Here is a 17304-nt window from a genome sequence, read left to right as displayed (position 1 = left end):
ATAGGCATTGTACCATTTCACATCATCACAAGAAAGCACAATAAGATATTTTGAGAGAGAAAGACCACATTCACATAACTTTTATTACAGTATATTGCTTTAAATATTCTATTTTGTTATTATTGACAATAATTGTTTCAATTATTATTATTGTTACAACAATAATAATTACTGTGCCTAATTTATAAATTAACCTTTATCATAGGTTTATATGTATGGGAAACAACATAGCATATATAGGATTTAGTACTATCTGAGGCTTCAGGAATCCACTAGGAGTATTGGAATGTATCCTCCACAGATAAGGGGGGAGTACTATATTGTCATAAATAAGAAACCAGCTACAATAAGAAATGCATATATTATTTTTTTAATATATATTTTTTAATTTGAGAGAGAGAGCAGGGGACAGAGGCAGAGGGAGAAAGAGTCTTACGCAGGCCCCGTGCTCAGTGCAGAACCTGACACGGGCTTGATCCCACAACCCTGAGGTCATGACCTGAGCCAGACACTTAACTGACTGAGCCACCCAGGTGCCCCAGAAACCCATATTTTAATCAAAGAATTTCTGTTTGAACTTCCAATATACCTTTCCTTATGGTTTTATATCTGTAAGATCTTGGTTATTTTGACAAAGCATCAATTCAGTGAAAAGCCATTTTATATTTTTAGTGTTTAGGTGAGTTCTTCCAACTTAGTCATTTGCCTGAAGTCAGTTTGAAGAAGTGACTTCTATGAATCGGAATTCATAAATGCAAAGATTCTGTGAAGGATGCTTAGCTTTATTCTTTGTTAACAATCAATGTGTTGGGGGGATTTACTCACAGAGAAAGCTCTCCTGGTTTTCTTTAACTTTTTGAAATGATGTGCTTTTCAAATAATGCATTAAATGTGCACTGTAGACTCTGCACTTACTTGTGGCCACTGGTTTTGTAAGACAGAATCCAGAGTTATTGAAGAGGAAGTCAGATAATACTTGGAAGACAGTATTCAATTATCACACACAGAGGCAAGGTATGGTGCTTAGCTGGACCAGCACATCAATCATTAAGGCCTAATTAGTACATAGACTTCTTTCTCTTTCTGGGGTCTTGTACACAGTAATGCCATGTGTAGGTTCAGTGGGTACACAAACACTGTTGGAATGTGTACCCTGACACTGCTTCTTGCTGTTCTCCAGGTTGATGCCTGGATTTCACATTTTCATATTTCTATATTTAAAAAAATTTTTTTAAACGTTTATTTATTATTGAGAGACAAAGAGAGACAGAGTGTGAGCAGCGGAGGGGCAGAGAGAGAGGGAGACACAGAATCTGAGGCAGGCTCCAGGCTCTGAACTGTCAGCACAGAGCCCAACATGGGGCTTGAACCCACAAACTGCAAGATCATGACCTGAGCCAAAGTCAGACACTTAACTGACTGAGCCACCAGACACCCCTGATATTTCTATATTTTTGACTGAGGTATTCATTCCTGTTAAAAACTATGTGAAGCAACATTGTCTCTTACAAGTATCTTTTACACTATAGTATGAAAGAAGGACAGAAGAACAGGTGCTACTAGATAAGACCCAGGGAAATTGTGGGAGGAATGTGAAATGCCTTTGGTTGGGAAAACACAGTTCATGCTCTAGAGCCCAAATGAACTAGCTTTTGCCCTGGAAATATAAATCACCATTCTTGCTGACTTACAGTCCCCCTTAGATAGAACCCAACCACACCCGGGATCAGCACTTGACCTATATAAGACTAGAGTTCCCAAGGGAGAAATGATATTGTCTTGCACCAGGTGATAGCAATAGAGAGGAGGAGAACAGCTAGATTTGCTACTTGATTGTTGGGCTGGGACTGAAGGAAGGAAAAGGCATGAGGCAAATATGAGGCAACATATAGGGGAATGTGGGGCAAGCTAGAGGAGAATCACATTTTGGGAAAAGAGTGAGAGATGCATTTTGACCAGATAAATTCTGAGATGCCTATTAGATATCAGGTAAAGATGAAGTAGGCTGAGGCACCTGGGTGGCTCAGTCAGTTAAGTGTCCAACTTCAGCTCAGGTCATGATCTCATGGTTCATGGGTTCGAGCCTCAAGTCATGCTCTGTGCTGACAGCTCAGAGCCTGGAGCCTTCTTTGGATTCTGTGTCTCCTTTTTCTCTGCTCCTCCCCCACTTGTGCTCAAAATAAAATAAACATTAGATAATAAACATTAAGTAAATAAATTACATTAAATAAATAAACATTAAAAAATGTCAAGTAGACAATTGAGAGGTGCCTGGGTGGCTCAGTCAGTTGAGCAACTGACTTCGGCTCAGGTCATGATCTCACAGCTCGTGAGTTCGAGCCCCATGTCGGGTTCTGTGCTGACAACTCGGAGCCTGGAGCCTGCTTCAGATTCTGTGTCTCCCTCTCTCTCTGCCCCTAACTCACTTGAATTCTGTCTCTGTCTTTCTCAAACATAAATAAACATTAAAAAAATTTTTTTTAAATGTCAGGTAGGCAATTGAGATACAAGTGAAAAGCTCAGAGAATAATTTGGGGCCAGACGTGTAAGTTTGGAAGTCATCAGCACATGCATTTTATTTATTCACCTGAGGTGTAGAAAGAGAAGAAAGAGTTATGAGTTAAGAAACAACTCTGGACAAAACAGTGGAGAATCCTTACATTTATAGCAGGAAGGATAGAGAAGGAAGAACCAGAGGTCAGATGGAGAAGGAAGATCCTAGCAGAGGATTGACAAGGGACTCTCAATGAGGTAAGGGGAAAACCAGGGCAGTGTAGTGTCACAAAAGCAAGGGAGAGAGTATGTCAGGTCAGGAGTGCTTAAACATGTTAGCTGCTACTGAGAGGATGAATAGGGCATTGGCCACTAGACTTGGCAGCATGGTAGTGTTAATGACTGACAGACCATCTGTGGGTTCATAGTGCCAGAAGACAAAATGTTGAGGATGGAAGAGTGAACAGAAGCTGAGGAGATGGAAATTTTTGAGAGATTCTACTATAAAGAGTAGAGAAATGGAGAGGAAGTTTAATGTGGGGCCGATGGATAGAGGTTTGTTTGCTTTTTTTTTTTTATGAACAAACTCTAGAGCCTGTTTTGAGTCTGAGATACAGAATTAATGATATGAGAGAGAGGGAGGGAGGGGATAATAAGAAGGTGAAAATCTTGAGGCCAGAGAGACAGGATCCACAAAAGCAAGGTTTGAACTCAAATAGCAGGAAAGAAAGTAAGTTCCCGTTGGCTCTTGTTTGCTTTATGAAACTTGGAGGAAACCAAATGAGAGAATGGGAAATAATTAAGGAGTGAGAAAATGGTGTAAATCTTGGAGAGGGGCAAAGCAATGGGGAAATGCAATCAGATTGCTGGAGTTTTGAGGGTCTACGGGAGTTTGTGGTCATGAGTGTTATGTGAAATTAGTCAACTTACCTGTGTGATTTTCTTCATCAATGTTCATCTGTTTCGTTAACCATCTCAAATATTTGTATCCACCAGGGTTTTTATTTTCTATTGGTACTTATATTTAGAGAGGCACAGGGAAGGTGAGCTGAAAATGATGGGGTCCGTGGAATGGAGGTCTTGAAAAGGTTTAAGAATTTTATTAGGGGGATTATTGAACAAGTGAGCTAGAAAGATTGAAAGTGGTGATTGGAGAATTAAATGCTTGAAACTGAGATTTTGAAGGTGGAGCAATTTCTGCTATGAAATGGAAAGCCTAGGATTTAATCACAGTGTGGGTGACCTGGGTGGAGTGGAGGAAAGCACATTACAGATGGTGTCAATAAGAAAACCAGAATCCCAAGTGGATAATCTTGTGAATGTTGGAGTCATCATGAGCAAGACAGTAGTTTCATGGGAAGGAAGACCATATATAAAGCAAGGAAGTGGGAGATGACAAAGGACGCTAGTAGATGACAGCAAACAGGAGGAAAATCAGGTGGTATATTCAGGTGCCCTACAAATCAAGGGAGCAGGATGCATTCTTTCCCTTTTGCTTTCCCTTTCAATCTCCCCCACACCACCAAGAGGACATCTGCACCACCCACTGAGAAGTAAATGCAAACTCCTTAGAGCTTAACTTGGCTACCAAGGCTCTGCATGATCTGGCTTTCTTAATCTACTTCTCCCATCTTTTCTAGTACATTTTGGAATATTACCCACATTATAGTCATAATGGCCTTCTTTTAGTCCCTTGAGGAGACCAAACTCCTCTCTCAGCGTTCTGGCATATGCTATTTCTGGTGCCTTAAACTCTTTTCATATGAATGACCCCTTCTCAGCCTCAGCTTAGATATCATTTCTCTTCCCTGACCTCATAAATTAAGGTGGTCCTTTTTATAATGCTTTGTTCCTTTTCTTTGTGTTGCTTATCAAAACTTGAAAGCATATATTTAAACATTGGTTTACTTTCTTATTATTTATGGTGGCTCCATGGAAGTAGGAATTGTCCTCCCACTGTTGTATTTACAGAAGCTGGCAGAGTGCTGGGTACATGGTAGGCAGCTCAGCAGAGGGGCACCACATAGTGGTTAGGTGTTCAGGCTCTGACGTTAGATAGCCTGAATTTAAATCCCAGCTCTGTGGATAATATTTATGAGATTTTTGGAGGATTACTTTCTCTGTGTCTTTGTCCTTTCCTATTCAATCTGTAAAATCGAGAAAATAGTAATTGTCTTATAGAGCAGATGTGAAGGTTAGAAATAATGTATGAAACTATATATGAAGTCTACCTACTACAGAGTTAAGTGTGCAATAATTGTTTCCTAAAAGATGCTGTAACTAAATATTCATTGACTCAACTTTCTATTGTGTGTAGATTCGTCATAGAAAAAGCTTTTTTAGTTTCAAAGCCGTATTATTTCTAACATTAAGTAATCAAACCTCTCTAATGTTCAGTTTCTTCAACTATAAAATGAAGAAAGTTGGGTATTGTGATCTCTATGGTTTTTTTTTCTGGTTCTAGAATCTTCAATTATATGACTGCCGAGTAGGTGTGGGGTTTTTTTTTTTTTGCCTTTTTTCCCCCTAATTACACCACAAAATAGGTTTTGTTTTCCTCCTTTGACTTGTTATAAAAGTAGTAATCCTCAATTACTTAAAACAGTGAGTTGTTTTGTTTGTTTTTTTTTGCTTGTTTTAGTAAGAGTTGGAGGCTAGTGAAAATCGTCTAGGAAACTTTTTCAAATTACACATGTTTTCCCTCTTCTCTTGCCTTTGATTCTAGCACAGAAGGGGAGGGAGTGTTGTAGTTAAAAAAACTCCCCAGCTAAATCAAATCTCCTCCTTTGGCATCTTCTGCTGACCACCTACTGTTTGTCTTATTCAGAACCAATGCTTTAAAAGTTAGGAAAGAAGAGATGCTTAGCATCACTGCCTATATATAAGCCAAATATAACAGGCTTTCCTTCTTTGGACAATGTGATGACTATGACCATGTACCATTTATTCCCCCCCAATTGGGATTGTTATGAATGTCACTGTTCCAAAAATGATTCTGTTCACAGCTCTGTGCAACAATCTCTCTCCAATCCTTAGAATTTCTGTATCAAGTGGCATTTTAATATCACGAGTCTCTTTTAAAAATTACACCATAATAAAATTTAAGTTCCTTGAATTTCCTTGTATTCTACTTCAGTGAAATTCTATTTAGATTTTAAAAGGCATCATGCCTTTGAAATATGCTATAATCAAATCCCAGTGAAAAATAACAACAAATCTAGGTTTCAAGTGTAAAATTTTGAATAAGTGTTTTATTTTGATTCTTGTCTGATCTGCTTTAACTCTTTTTACTTACCTGTCAACCAAATAGAGAAAAGGGGGAGGCAGATTCACAAACCAGACAGGGCATGGGAGTTGGGTCATGGTAGGATTCTTGACCTTAGTATCTACCAAGTTTAGGTGCCTGGAAAGTCCGAAGTGGATTTTTATTTCCTCATGGTGGGAATTGATTTATTAGCTTAGGTGGTGACCATGACTCTGCCTCACTTCATGGCCTTTCCTCTGCCTTAGATATATGTCTATTCTCTGAGGCCTTTGTTGTCTGAGGTTGCAACCAGGGAATTTTCTACAGCTTGAAAAAAAACAGTGTAAAGAGAAACACTTAATAGAAATCTTTGAAACCTGGTCTTACTTGTATTTCATTTTTCTTCTTATAGTTTTAAATTTTTCAAGTATAATCAATTTTGTTGTATAAAATTTCCATTTCAATCAGCACCTGCCCGAAAAAGCTTTTCAGAGTGTTTTTAATTTATACATGCTAAGGTGGCTCCTATTTTGCAAGGTGTTTGTATAGGAAACCTTTCTAGTTTGAGGAGTCTTTTGCAAATTCTTGCTTATATTTGCTACTGCAGATGTACCTGAAGCTCTAAATTACCTCATTTTCTCAACATTTTCTGAAACTTCCCAGTGTTTCTGGTATCATCGAACATTTGAAATAGAAAAAAAAAAGTTTTGTGTAACTTTGAATGGAAAAACCAGACAGTTTTTAGGAGACTAAAAACATAGAAGCATGAGGGAATTGTTTCACTATTCCAGATTCTTCTCTGAACTTAAAAAATTTTTTCAATACATGTCTACTAGTGACGATAAGATAACACACAGGTGTGAGAGAAAGCCAATCTTCCAAAGACCCCAGAGGGAGCTCCCACTTTTAAATGTGGGTTCCAAGCAAACTTTGATTCAGTTCCACAATATTTAATATGTGCACATTTAATATGTGCCTATTATGAGCAAAGCATTGTGAGAGATAAGCATAAAGCAAAGACCCATCCTTTTGGGAATTCACAGTCTAATGGAGGAGACTGAGATTTATGCACATGACTTAGATTAAGAAGACCATGAGAAGTGATGTTTTAGGGATAGACAGGAGGGGATTTGGACACATGGGGAGGGACTAGGGAATCTTGAGGAGCTTCTTGAGCTGAGCCTGGAAAGATGTGTATAGCAAGGTACATTCTGAAATTCTTTCCATTTCCATTAAGTATCACATACCTTAGCAATAATCTAACCCTGCTATTTAATCATTTATTTATTCATTCAACACCATTGAAGACTCTCTGTGGGCCAGTTATTGGGCATTCTTGGATTTATTCAATGTTTATTCATTCAATATACATTATTTTAGTGCTTAACACATACTCTTCTTACTGTATTTTCTCCCTAGGACTATAATCTTGGGAGGTTCTGAAGATGGTCAGCCATGGGAAACTGTGCATGGCCATGGAGTCCAGTTCAAACTTTTTCATTCTCCAAATAATTCACAACTAACCCAACATTGTTCACCTTACTATTCATAACTGTAGTTTTTCCAAGGCAAGGCCATTCTAAACTTAACTGATATCATAATTTGAGGTTAAAAGAAACAAAAGTGGACTAGGAGAGAAATGTCTAGTTCTGAACCCATCATTTATTATCCTCTCTATCTTGGGCAAGTCAGTCTCTCCCTGTCTGTTCTGCACCTTTAAGATGAAGATAATAATCTTGACTTGGTAATAATATTAGAGTGGGTAGTTGTGAGGATTGAATGAGAAAGCATGCCTGAAAGCCCCTTGTAAGCTGTGAAGCATATAAAAATGTAATGTTTTATTGGTTAGCAACTTTTAGCACAGCAGGTACTAGACATTTGCAAAATACTTGATGATGATCATTAAATTGATGGTAAATACTTAGTTGATGTTGAATATTATCAATATACCCAACAAGTGATCATTGGAAATGTGTCTGTTCTGGACTGAATTGTGTCTCCCAAAATTCTTAAGTTGAAGCCCTAATCCCTAATGTGACTGTACCAGGATATAGGGCCTTGAAAGAAGTAGTTTAGGTTAAATGAGGTCATAAGGATGGGGCCCTAATCCAATAGGACTGATGTCCTTATAAGAAGAGGAAAAGACACCAACAGTGCTTGTGGATGAGGAAAGGTTATGTGAGGACACAGCAAGAAGGCAGCCATCTGCAAGCCAAGGAGAGAGACCTCATGAGAAACTAAGCCTGCCAGCACCTTGATCTTGGACTTTGAACCTCTAGAACTTTAAGAAAATAAATTTCTGTTGTGTAAGCCACCTAGTCTGTAGTATTGTATTATGGCATCCCTAGCAAAATAATATAAAATCCTTATATACACTTCAATCATTTTTCACTCTCTTAATGGTTTATGCATGTCACAACTAAAAACTATTAAAATGGAGAAATATGAAAATCATGCCCACCTAGAGTTTTAGATCTGGAGTTACTTAAAAGCAGTAATAACAGATTTAGAGGATTATCACTTATTTAATGCTACAAGTTTAAGAGTTGTAGGAATATTCTACCTAATTCATTTGCTTCTTGTTGAAATTTTACCTCTAAGTTTTTAAATTACATTCAACAAATTTTATACCAAGCAGTGCACATCTGTTGTTAAGATGCACAGATGTGTTATTTGCAAAAAATATGTATCTCATGGGGTGTAGGGTGGCTCAGTGTGTTAAGTGTCTGACTTTGGCTCAGGTCATGATCTCATGGCTTGTGGGTTCTGGCCCTGCATCGGGCTCTGTGCTAACAGCTCGCAGCCTGGAGCCTGCTCAGGATTCTATGTCTCACTCTCTCTCTGCCCCTCCCTTGCTCACTCTTTCTCTCTTTCCAAAACAAATAAACATTAAAACAATTAAAAATATATAGATATCAGTAGAAGTGTTAGATCTTAGTATAATGTCTATCAAAGAAATGAAATGCCAGAAGTCTGGAATTTTTTACTGGGCTCATTTTCTTACCCAGTGGGGATTATATTTATATATGCGTTGATATCTTATTTTTGTTCAACATGGAAGGGTTTTCACTTGTGAGACATATGTTCCTACCTCATTCAAATTCCCAAATATTTGAATTGAGAAATATTACTTGTTTTATTTTTATTTTTCATGTATCTATAACACTGTGATTTTATTTTGGGTGCTTTGTTTTTCAATAAACAAGGATTAGGAATTCATGGCTAAAATGACAACTAGTCTTCAGAGTGAATCACTTGGTACTAAACTGTAGATTTTAGAGTACATATAACTCAGTTCTTATTCTCTGATAACTGTACAGCATCTTTTTAAGTACATAACACTTTATTTTGAATAAAAGCTTTAAGGCCATTTATGAAAACTGGCTAACATTATAAGATAGGTTATAGGAAGGAGGAGTTTTTTTGGCATCTGATACTGCCTCAAGTGGAGGCTTAATGTAAAGATTTGGCAGAACAAACATATCCTTAATAAAGAAGGCGAATGACTTAAAAGTTTAGAAACTGATATAGTAACCGATTCAGGAAACCACACCATTTTTTGGTTACCAAATTAGTGTAAGCAAATAGTATGATGCCAATAGACAAATAGGTGCTGGGCATATATTCAACCCAGTAGCAAAGAGGACTTTGTTGCTTAGAACAAAGAGGACTCTTTCCAGTGATTACCCCATGGTCAGAGGTTTTGTTACCAGAAGGAGAAATAAAGCAGGAGGATTAGCCATACATTCATGAGAGGTGATGGTGGTGAGATTACCAAGTACTAGCACTCTCTAAAATAATGATTGACTAGCCTAGCATGTTTACCTTGAGACCAATCTCTTGTTAATCTATGTGCAATTCAGTCATCATCTATTATCTGTTTACTGCTTTCTTTGTTTTGTGGTGGCTCTCCAGGAAAGGGGAAGAGGTTGAGAAGACAATAAGAATCCATATAGTTAAAACACTTTCTCCCACCCTGGAGGGGAATCAGCTTGCCACTCTCCCCACCATAGTTCTCAGCTTCTTAGAAAGAGCAGGACTGCTCTAGCTCTGTCCCCATGTTTTCCTGAAAGTAGAGCCTTTCCCAGGGGCCTTAGGCCAGGCTAGCCAGCCAGAAGTGAATCTGTGTGGAGGCTGCTGGTCATTCTTTGGATGGCTTCCTACCTGCCTCAGGGCAGATTCATGAGCATCAGTGACTCTCTTAAACTCTGCAGTCTTACTCTTGACCAGCCTATGTAGCCTCTGGTGCATTGTAATATATTTTGACTTAATAATTTGCAGTTATAAAGAAAATCATTTTAGGGATGCCTGGGTGGCTCAGTAGGTTGAGAATCTGACTCTTGATTTCAGCTCAGGTCACGATACCAAGGTCATGGGATAGAGCCCCATGTCAGGCTCTGCACTGAGTGGGGAGCCTGCTTAAGATTCTCTTTCTCCCTTTCTCTCTCCCTTTGTCTCTCTCCCCAGCTCATGCACAGGTTCTCTCTAAAACAAACAACCAAACAAATAAATAAAATCTTTTTAGATTAATGTTGTGTCTCTTAACTGTTTTCGGTTCCCAATCCACATTTGCTTATACTGTTCCCTTTACTTGGAATGGCTTTTCACCTTCCTTTATTTACCTAAAATTTGTACATCAGTCACTGTTAGCCTCAGTCTCAATTACTCACAAGCTTCTCTTGGATGCCCTCTCTTCCTTAACTACTACACCATTAGGATTTATGCGCAGGGAGGTATAGAAGTAAGGTAATGAGTAAGGAAACCTTCCTAACTATAGCCTACTCCTAATAATTCATATTAAGTATTAAGTATTAAGCATTCTCTTTGCTGAAAAGAAACCTGCTTAATATAGGTTAATCAAGTGTTTTCCAAATGTTTTGACTGAAACTTTTTCTGCTAACATCTATAGACCTCTGACTGGTGTGAAAACCATCAGCATGACCTTCAGAGATGGTCTAACTGATCTTTGTTCCACATTCAACAAAGTACTAGTCTAGGCTGTGTTAACTCAGAGAGGGCAGGGGTGCATCTATGTCTCTCTTTTGATACCTTCTTCTCTTTTTATATTCTGTTGTGTGATGAGTTGCACTAGATTCACAAGATGTAGTCCCCAGCACACGTTATTTTTTTTAAGTATTTTATTTATTTATTTATTTATTTATTTATTTATTTATTTATTTAATTTATTCTCAAGTTAGTTAACATGCAGTGTAGTCTTGGCTTCAGGAATAGAATCCAGTGATTCAACACTTACATATAACACCCAGTGCTCATCCCAACAAGTGCCCTCCTTAATGCCCATCACCCATTTCCCTGCCCCCCATCAACCATCAATTTGTTCTCTGTATTTAAGAGTCTCTTATGGTTTGCTTCCCTCTCTGTTTTTATCTATTCTTCCTTCCCTTCCTCTACGATTATCTGTTAAATTTCTCAAATTCCACATCTGAGTGAAATCATGTGATATCTGTCTTTCTCTGACTATTTCACTTAGCATTTACCCTCCAGTTTCTATCCATGTTGTTGCAAATGGCAAGATTTAATTTTTTTCATCGCTGAGTAGTATTCCAGTATGTGTGTGTGTGTGTGTGTATATACATATATATATATATATATATATATATATATATATATGTATATGTATATGTATATATATACATACCACGTCTTCTTAATCCATTCATCTGTTGATGGACATTTGTGCTCTTCCATAATTTGGCTATTGTTGATAGCACTGCTATAAACATTGGGGTTCATGTGCCCCCTTCTAATCAACACTCCTGTATCCTTTGGATAAATTTCTAGTAGTGCAATTCCCAGCACACATTTAGACTAGTCCATTAGCAGAACTGTTCCAGCCATGTGTATATAAATACATAAAAAAGGCTTTGCATTTAAGCTCAGTTTGGAGGGGGGCAGTTGAGCCTCACTGCACACACAGGTGGTAAAGACTGGCTTTCTATGAGATGATAGTTCCATGTAGCCAGGAAAGTATTGATATCTCAAATGCATCTCCTTACCAACTTTATTCTCTATACTTTAGATTAGTAAAACTTGTTTATGATGTCTGCACCTGATCTTTTGGTTACTGTAAACCTGCTCTTGGCATTTGTCAGTATTGAGGTCATACAGTCCAGTAAATACCAAAAATATCTCCCCATGAATAACCTAATCCTCCATTTATATATTTTAATATTTTCAAGAAGCTATAATTGTCAAATGCAGCAGATAAAAACCATAGTTTTAACTTAGAAATTATAAGATTACAGTCTTTTAACTAATTGTCATTAAACTAACTTGCCAGATTGAGTTGTCTGCTTACCAAAAGTAGGTTGTGCTTGATCATGTACCTGTTTATGCTGTCCTATTTATTATACTCTCATTTAATTAGGTATTACATAGCCAATGACAACAATGCAGAAAAGAAGATTACTGGTGAATGCTTTGTGTAAAATACTAGATGAAATGTAGCCTGCCAAAAACAAAACAAAACCCTGCTGTAAAACTAGGTGTGGACAAGACAGTTATAAAAGTTGGGGAAGGAGGAGCCATAAAAATTTGGAAGTGCCTTTAAATTCTTGGCTTCCTTAAAAGGCTTAGAACTAGACAGCATAGATAATGTATCATCAATTATGAAAAGACAGTGTGGAATTCCAATCAGCAAATCCATATGCTAATGAAAAGTTTGGTTCTAAACCAAAATCTGGGTGAATTAATGTGTTTTTAATCAAAATGAATTATGTATCATATGTGTTGTGTATCATTTTTAAATGATCTTTTGGTTTAACGATCTTTTTCAGTTAAATAACCAACTTGTCAGTTCAGTCCTGTTATACAGGATGAGAGGCTCCTGTTGTATGAGCATTGTGACAAATTAAACCTCACATTGCCCGCAGTCATTTCAGGTCTCCTCCCTCACCTAGCTGTAATGTGCACACATCTAAAGCCACAAAACCCTGTGCTCCCTATAGTGCAGTTGCTGCATCCACCTTTCAGCTCTTTTCTGTTCAACAGTCTGTAGGAAAGTGTAGAATATGGGGCAGAGGCTCTCTCCATGCTCTGGATGAGCTTATTCCTTCTGTCAGCTATTATGGCTGTTGTCTTGCCCTCTCTGAATTCCTGAAGTCCAGATGTTTGCTTGCTTTAGTCCCAGAAATCCAGTTTGCCTTTCCTAACATTGCATTCACTTCTTTAAGCTGGTCTGGTGACTTGCTTTGGTAGCTGACAGTTCAGATACTCTCGTTTTTGTTTTTGCCTCCAGGCTCATGGGTCCCATACCTATTCTACTCATACTTTCCATGGCTTCATCTTTCTCTGAGTTGAGCATCTGTTGAGTTGAGCAGTTGAGCATCTGCTTCATGGTACCTTTTCTTGGTCTTCACTTGGCACCTTTGATGCTTGGGACACAGCTTACGTCTTCTAGACATCATTCTCCTGATCGAATAGTGAAATTATTTTGCTCTTTTAACTATGTTTTCCAACAGAGGCAGAAAACTGGAATGTAACTGTGAAGGCAGCTATGCTTTGCATGTATTGCTCTCAGTTCTGTTCTTCTTTATGCTATTTTGAACTGAACCTAGGGGCAAAGATGAAACTGGAGAGACTAATCTCTTGTAATTTTGTAGCTTGTCCACAAGCATCTGTAGTCACCACCCACCACTAGTTGGCTCTGGATTATTAATTATATATATATCTTGATCATGGTTTTGGATTTTAGAAAGCAAGGCTAGGAGTTCAGTCCACCCACGGAATCCTGGCATATTTTTCCAGTAAACAGATAAAAAGGAGTAAGGTGGGGTGGTAGTGGTAGTGAATGGCTGTTCATTATTATAAAGATGTACTATATCCTTGGGTCATGGTAGAGAATAAACCCAGTGAAGTTACTATGAATACAACAGCTGAAAAAGGAATAAGAAAACAGTGCTTGTGCTTATAATACTTTGTAGGAATTAGGTTTGTTTGAGCTTGAAGTTTGAAAAAGGACCTAGAGCAGTTTAAAACATATTTTAGACTTATTATTAAAGGAACAAAATGAGAATGATAACATGAACCACTCCATAGTCATGGCCTTCAAAGCACTCTCCTCAAATACTCTTGTAAGTGATGCTAAATCAAGGTCGTCCAGTGATATAACAAATAACAATATATATGAACAAATACCAAGGTCAATATGCCTACACCAATTATTAAGCCAATCTAACCATTTATTTCCAAATAGACTTGTAGGTGTTATTATATGGTTTTGTAGCTCATTCAATACTGAGGATTCTACTTCCCCTGTCTGGAATTTATCAGTTAGATGTAGATTCCACATGTGTTGAAATTGTTAACAAATGTGACTCTGTCTTAACTTACCTTACCTGAAATCAGTTCCTGATGAACAAGGCAAGGCAAGGCAAAGGCTTAGGAATATGATTCAGTGGTACAGAAAACAAACACAGAGTATACTCACACTATGCTAAAAACCAAACAAATCCAGGGCATAGGTATAAGGGTAATTCCCACAATAGAAAAAGACACAGTGTCTTTAAATAAAGTAATGCTGGGAGTGTAGGATTCTCATTTTATACAGTAATGTACAATAGCCAAACAGTGTAAACTGTGTTCTCCAGATACCTTTAGCAGAAAGACATCATCCTGTGCCATTCAGCCAATAGTTACAGACAAAAGGTTTACAAACAATAAAGAATTCCATTGGTATTAGTAGGCTATTTTTTGCCACTTCTACTTGATAGAAGTGCGGGGTGATAATTCAAACAGCAGGAACTTAAATGAATTTGCATGGTGTTTACTAGCAAATGCCAACTTGCAGTAATTTAAATTACACTCATTTTAGACACATTGATTGGTAAAATTATATAAATATTTTAAAGCACACATCAAAGATTACTTCATTGCTGTATATGCAAAATACTACACATAAAAATTTCTTCCACTTAATAAGCCACATTGCAAAACCAATTTGGTTTCACTTACAAGAGTATTTGCTTGCTGTGCTAAAAATATAAGATAAAAACACAATTCCAAAGATCTTAGCAGAGTGTGGATTTTTTTGACAGAAGAAAATACAATATGATTGAGGCCTATCTGGGGCTTCTCATGAGATCCGTTTCAGCTTCCTGCTTCTTGTCCTAAACAGGACGTTGCCCTGAGGACATAGTAAGAAGGACCCTATGAGGGGGGTGGCACCTGGGTGGCTCAGTCGGTTGAGCATCCAACTTTGTCTCAGATCATGATCTCACAGTTTGAGGTTGGTAAGTTGGAGCCCCACATTGGGCTCACTGCTGTCAACCTGTCAGTGCAGAGCCCACTTTAGATACTCTGTTCCCCCTCTCTCTGCCCTTCCCCTGCTCATGCTGTCCCAAAATAAATAAATATTAAAAAAAAGAAGGACACTTTGGGTTATATTAATAGCAGGAACAGTGCACTAACACCTATGAAGTTATGTTTATATAATCATGTGTAAGGCAGTGATTCACCTCTGAGCAAGTACTCTGGATCATTTATTATGTAGCATTTTCAATACTGAGCTGCTGTGCACCTGTGCCATAGCCTTGCCTCATCCTTGGATAATTAGAACCAAGTTATCTTCTCTTACTAAACCTCTCCACTCCTACCACATTATTATCTCTTTGAGCTATGCATGTGTAACTGGTATACTGAATAAGCTAGGTGCAGGACTGTGAGATACTAGAGTAAAATTTTTTCTTTCTAACTGTTCCCTTATAAAACTTGGTCTCCAATTCTGTTTTTCCATGTTCCTAGATTAAAAAAAAAAAGATGAAGGTAAGTCCTAGAGTTTTGGGGACTCTGAAACAAAGAGCAGGCTCATTTCTGAAATTAAAATGTCCTGTTGAGTGTAATAGTGAAATTTCAAACCTCATTTGATTGGTATCTTTTCTTCTCCACTAGATTGGGCCTGATTCAGGCAGGTACCCTGTAATGGGGGAGGCCATATGATTGGCTTCTCTCTCCATACCATGCTTCCTTTCCTCAGTTAGAAGATGGGTTTCTGACCATTTTGGGCTTGAGCCAAAGGAGGAGAGGGAATTCACAAGAGGCATGATTTGGACATTTTAGGTGAGGTTATAAGGCTCTAGTATTGCTCTGGTTCCTTCTGGATGTGGTGGAGGTAATTTGGCTAGCTCTTTCTCCAGTGGCTTGTGTGTGTGTGTGTGTGTGTGTGTGTGTGTGTGTGTGTGTGTGTGTATGTATGTATATGCATGTCCAGATGGCATCACCTTGAAGCTCAGCCAGGGATCCTTGCCCTGGCCCCCGTTCTGTAGTTTGTCCTCCTTCATCTATGCACCTCCCTATAAAATGAAGACTCCACAAGCCCAAGGAGACTAGAAGCCCACAATTCCAGACCCCTTCTCTGTACTGGGACCCTGGGATACCTTTCCAAGTGGCTCTGACCCTGCTTTCTAGTCCCTGCTCATGCCTCTTCCCCAGGTCTATTTTCCAAGAACAGACCACACCCACTATGTGCACTCCTAAGCCCAGGGGATGGTCAAGGGTGACTTTTTGCTGTGGGGCTGGTAAGTGGGCAGTGGGAGTAAGTGGGGGTGGTTGGTGGGTGGTGGTTTGGGTTTGGGTGTTCATATGAAAGCACGGGGATCTCCTTGCACTACAAAGAGGAGTCAGGATGAGAGATCCAGACTGGAGACTGAGGGCTGGCAACCGCCTCCCCCTACACACCCCCATGCTACCCTTTTGTGCCATGGAACTCAGAGGAGTGTGAAAATTGTAAATCTGAACTTGGTCTTGCAGATCATTCTGTAATTATATTTTTAAGGTAGTAAGATGAAACATTTTATTCAACAATTTATTAGCTTCATTTACACTTTTAAGTATTTAGGTAATTGTTGATGGGCCTCTAATTGTATTTTTGCCCTAGACCTCTCTGTGGTGTGTGTGTGTGTGTGTGTGTGTGTGTGTGTGTGTGTGTGTGTGTGATCTATTTCCTAGGGTCCTCTAATTATAGTGAGTGTGTGTGTATGTGTGTGATCTGTTTCCTAGGGGCCTCTAATTATAGTGACATTACTGTAGTCAATGTGTGTGTGTGTGTGTGTGTGTGTGTGTGTGTGTGTGTATACACTTTTTTTCTAGCTCAACCATTGGATTTCTTATAGACCACCCAAACAACTGATCTCTGTTGGGTCCCCTCATCCTTTTAGGCAGAGTGATATGCTCTTTAAAAATATGTCCCCATAGGTCCCTTTGACCATGAGAGAACAGGCATCCTTTCCCTATCATCATCAGAAGTGAACATCTCCTATAGGAGGTCTCTTTCTCTTTAGTGCTAGGACGTGCTTCTATATACAGCCTCTCTCTTAGTTTCCTACTGGAAAGAGGTTGTCTTCATCCTCTCAAATGCCAGGGAACATGCAACAAGTTGTCCCTAAGGTTCTCTCAAAGTTACTTGCACTTGGCATGAAATAATGGGGAAAGATCTCTTCTGGATGCTCCATGGGGGTGTGAGGTTCTGTACAGTCCACTGACAACCCTCCAGGACAGTCCTTCTTCCCTGATATCTCCAATATCACCCCAATTAGGCTGGAGGTGGATGA

The 17304-nt window shown here is 38.6% G+C and overlaps 1 long non-coding RNA gene across 7 annotated transcripts in view; it reads left to right on the top strand.

Annotated features, from left to right (window-relative positions):
• The window catches only part of LOC122219091, a 203863-nt gene that overhangs the window by 173859 nt on the left and 12700 nt on the right, over positions 1–17304 (top strand). The window contains exon 6 of one of the 7 annotated variants that reach the window (XR_006202258.1): positions 7157–7267. The exons of the other annotated variants lie outside the window; for them this stretch is intronic. This is a non-coding gene — a long non-coding RNA (uncharacterized LOC122219091). Of the gene's footprint in view, positions 1–7156; positions 7268–17304 lie in introns of those variants that run through there. 7 annotated transcript variants of the gene reach the window in all.

This window comes from Panthera leo, chromosome B2, assembly GCF_018350215.1.
Source record: "Panthera leo isolate Ple1 chromosome B2, P.leo_Ple1_pat1.1, whole genome shotgun sequence".
NCBI classification, from domain to species: Eukaryota; Metazoa; Chordata; class Mammalia; order Carnivora; family Felidae; genus Panthera; species Panthera leo.
This window is presented reverse-complemented; position numbering and strand designations above follow the sequence as displayed.